The sequence below is a fragment of the Phascolarctos cinereus genome, unplaced genomic scaffold (genome assembly GCF_003287225.1).
Source record: "Phascolarctos cinereus isolate Bilbo 61053 unplaced genomic scaffold, phaCin_HiC Scaffold_3;HRSCAF=262, whole genome shotgun sequence".
NCBI classification, from domain to species: Eukaryota; Metazoa; Chordata; class Mammalia; order Diprotodontia; family Phascolarctidae; genus Phascolarctos; species Phascolarctos cinereus.
In genome coordinates, this window is record NW_027555736.1 from 90586136 (window position 1) to 90590450 (window position 4315).

Here is a 4315-nt window from a genome sequence, read left to right on the forward strand (position 1 = left end):
AGTCTCTCACACTCTCTTTGTGGATAGTTTAGAGAGATCTGTGGGAGACTATTGCACAGTTATGGGGATTCAGTTCTGGTTAAATGCCTGAACCCAGATTAATCATTATTGGGCCTATGTAAGCTTAGAAGGAGGACCTAGCAGAGTGTTCCAGGAATCTGCCCTTAACCCTATGTTATTTAAAAAAAATCAATGACTTGAACAAAATTTAGATGACATAAATACCTAGCATACAGGATGACAGGCAGGATTAAAAAACATCTTCACAGGCTGAGCTACTGAGCCAAGGTACAAATATAATGTCTTGCACTTTAAGAGTCATTGTCACATGTTGAAGGCAAGGAAATAATGGCTAGATAATAGTTCATCTAAAAAGAGCTCTGGGAGTTGTGGAAAAATACAAGAGCAATATGAGTCAACAGCATAATATGGCAGCCATTTTAATGGCTAGAGCAATATTAGGTTTCATAAAATAAGAATAACATCCTGAACAAGGGAAATGGTAAATAGTCCTACTGTACACTGGTCTAGTCAGACCTCATCTTAAGTAATAGGTTCAGTTTGGGGTGCCACATTTGAGGAAAGACATTGATAAACTGGAAATCATGCAGAGGAGAGTGATGAAGGGTTACAAGATCATGCAATCCATTTGAGGAAGATTTGGTAGAAGAAGAGAAATGGTTTTAAAGGACTGGCATGCGCAAAAGTGATTAGAGTTGTTCTACTTGGCCCCAAAGGGAAGAACTCAGAATGATGAATGGAAGTTGCAGGGTAACAGATTTCAGCTTTGCGTAAGATTTTTTTTAAAAAGACCTTCATAACAATTAGATCCTTTTGAAAACATAATGAGGAAGTAATAGATTTCACACACACAAAAAAACTACAAGCAAAGATGAATACCCATTTGTGGATACTAAGGAGGGCATTCTTGATCAGATACAATTTGTACTAGATTACCTCTGAAGTTCCTTCAAACCCTGAGATTCTTTGAGAGGACTAGGCAGACATAGATTTGATCTATTTTGGTGGTTTCTCCATTTAGTCTAAGATAGCTTTAGTTGAATTCCTTTCAGTTTTGGAGAGAGAGAGAGAGAGAGAGAGAGAGAGAGAGAGAGAGAGAGAGAGAAACTTAAGACAGCTGGGTGGACTACATAAAACTGATCGTCTCCTTGGCTCTCCTGCTATATTTTTAAAAATTGGATATATGGTAAAACAACAACACTACCATTATCTCTTAATTTCCTATGATCCTCACCTACAGGAACAGCGAATGCATCCCTCCAAGCAGTTGACCAATTGTTCTTTCTATTCTTTCAGTAATGTTTCTTCTTTTTATTCCTAACATCGGTAATATGTTAACTTCAGGCTATGGTGCTGACTGGAAAAATTGCTGCAAATGAGCCTGGCACACCCCTTCTCTCCCTTTCTCTCCATGGACAGGTCTCTTTTGCTCCTCTGGAAAAAATGAGCAACCCAGTTAGAAAAGCGCAGTCCCTGTGGCTCCTATCCTTGTCTCATTCAGAGGCTTCCAGAACCCCATGGAGCTGTCCTCAGTGCTGAACCTTTTCCTAGCAACTGTCTCTCCCAGAATACCTCCCTCTGGAAGGGAAACAGAAGGGGGAAAATGCGAGGGTGGGAGGAGTGGTGTTGGGGTAATGAAAAGAATCGGGGAGGGGGTGGTGATGGTGGAGCGAGCGGGCTGGAACGAAGGAACGTTTCTAGCCAAAACGCCACCCTCTCCATGAAAGTTTGTGTAGTCACTCCTCACTGCTGCCTTCTAAATATTAAATCACTACAGCAGACCGCTGTAAATGCCTGTATTGAACTACTGCATCAGTCCAAGTCAAAAAACACAATGGACTCTGAAATTATTCAGTTTTGCTATCACACACCTTGTGTCCGTCCATTCTCCCCTCCAGCTTCCTCTTAGATCCTAAATGGGGCCAGCAGGACTACATGCTGAGTCTGGATCCTTGCACTTGTTTCCTTGATAATACATGCGCTTCGTGTATCAACACCTTCCGACCTCCTTTCTTTTCATATCCGGGGCTGTTCCTAAGAGGCAGAGGCAGAGCAATCAGAACCACCTCCAGCAGCAAGTTTTTAAAATTTCCTTGAGTTCTGTAAGTTCTCACCTACAGTCCATTCCTTCAAAGGCAGATTCCCCTTTCCTCATTATTATGCTTATTTCTTTTGTAGTATCTTAACCAGAGGCATACAAATATTCTTAGCTTCCCCAAAATGGCAGAGCCAAAGTGCAGGGAAGGAAGGGCCAAGTAGGATGACAGCAGGAGAAGCACTCTCTCCTTCCATTCTCAAATACCCATTTCCCTCTAGTAAACTACTAGATCTAGTTCAGTATCCAAGGAGAGACTAGTGCTGAGGATGCAGTGATGGTAAAAGAGCCTGGAGAAAGGAACTTCTGCACTTCTGCTGTCTGTCAGTACCAATGACCCAGCCCTCTGGACACCAGTCCTAATAAACAAGGTGAGGCTATGTTCCAGGATCTGACTCTGCTTGGTCACTCATAAGATGGTCATTTTTATAGGAATTAAAGTACATGGTATATATACATACATATATATATAATATATATATCATGTATATAATATATACATGTACATATGTATGTATATGTGTGTGCATATGGTGTAATTCACTCAACCAACATTTATTAAATGCCAAATGTGTGCAAGACTCTGCCCTAGGAGCTGAGGGGCTGAAAAAAAGAACATTACATGTTCTCTTTCCTCCGTGTAGGAGAAGATGAGACATCCATAAATATAATACAAATGAAAATACATGTCATATATACCTAATGAATGAATATAAAGTACTATAGGATAAGATGAGGTAGAAATATTATAAAATGCAATATTGTATCATATCCACATAGAATGGAATGTATGTGTATATGTAATATGTGTATACAGTGTACATATGTACACACAAATTTTGGGGGTTTGGGTGTGGAAGGAGGGAAGTGTGGAAGAATCTTCTCTATTCATGAATATACACACAGGTCTGAACTCACTTTTTTCCTCTTCAGACAAGTATCCATGGACTCAATATCCACTCAAAGCCCTGGAGGCCCTAGTCAATACCAATGGCTGCAGACTTAAGGAAATGGTCAAGCTAACCAGAGCATACCAAAATTCTCCAGCAATGGGACATCTAGAAGTTTGGGTCAGGAGTCACGGTGCTCATTCAAGGACCTACAGCTGGTACAACAGCTAAAAGGGCTGATCCTGTTCCTGTATGTTATGCTGATGCTGGTGGGACTGGGGGACAACTGTCTCCTCATATATGTGATTGAACGGACATATAAGATGCACAATGTGACCAACTTTCTCACTGTTAATCTGGCTTTCTCTGGTGTACTCATGTGTGTTGCATGTGTGCCTTGATCTTAGCTTATGCCTTTGAGCCCCAGGGCTGGGTCTTTGGAGGTAACTTGTGACACTTTATTTTCTTTTTGCAACCAGTAGATATTTGTCTGTCTTTATCCTGACTCCCATCGCTGTGGACTATGACTTCATGCTGGTGCACCCATTATGCTGACATATCTCCCTGTGTCTCAGTGCCCTGGGATATTAGCTATCTGGTCATTATCTACATGCTTGGCCCTGTCTGCTGCAGTGAGGCTCCATGAGGGGTTCTGGGGTTGCCAAGAATGTCAGCACCAAGTCTATGACTGTGGGCTACTACTGGTCATTTGCCTACTCCTTTTGCTGTTCATCCTGATGTCTGCCATCCGGATCTCATTCAAACTCCAGAACTGGGCTGTGCTAGGCTGAGTTACCCAGAGCTGAGCTGATTGGGACAGGACACAACGCCACAGGACCTTCTGCTTGCTGGTAATTGTGGTTATGGCATTTGCTCTCTGTTGGTTTCCTCTACACATTTGTTTTTGGTACAGACTTTCCTAAGCAGTTTTTTTTGGGGGGGCTAGGCAATGGGGTTAAGTGACTTGCCCAGGGTCACATAGCTAGTGAATGTGTATGTGTCTGAGTCCAGATTTGCACTCAGGTCCTCCTGACTCCAGGGCTGATGCTCTATTTACTGCACTACCTAGCTGCCCTCCTCTACACATTTTGAACCTGCTGTGGGATCTTGACACTGATGCCGTCAATCCCTACATATTTGGATTGGGCTGTTCTGCCACTGATTTGCCATGAGCTTTGCTTGCTGCTACCCTTTCCTTTATGCATGGCTTCATGACAGCTTCCATGAGGAGCTGCATAGGATGCTGTTCTCTTGGCCCTGGAAGATTTCACCCTATGCACAAAACGTGACCATCAGTATTGTCATCTAG

The 4315-nt window shown here is 42.4% G+C and overlaps 1 pseudogene; it reads left to right on the top strand.

Annotated features, from left to right (window-relative positions):
- Window positions 1-1624: 1624 nt before the first annotated feature.
- Window positions 1625-4315, top strand: LOC110209610 (prolactin-releasing peptide receptor-like; annotated as a pseudogene).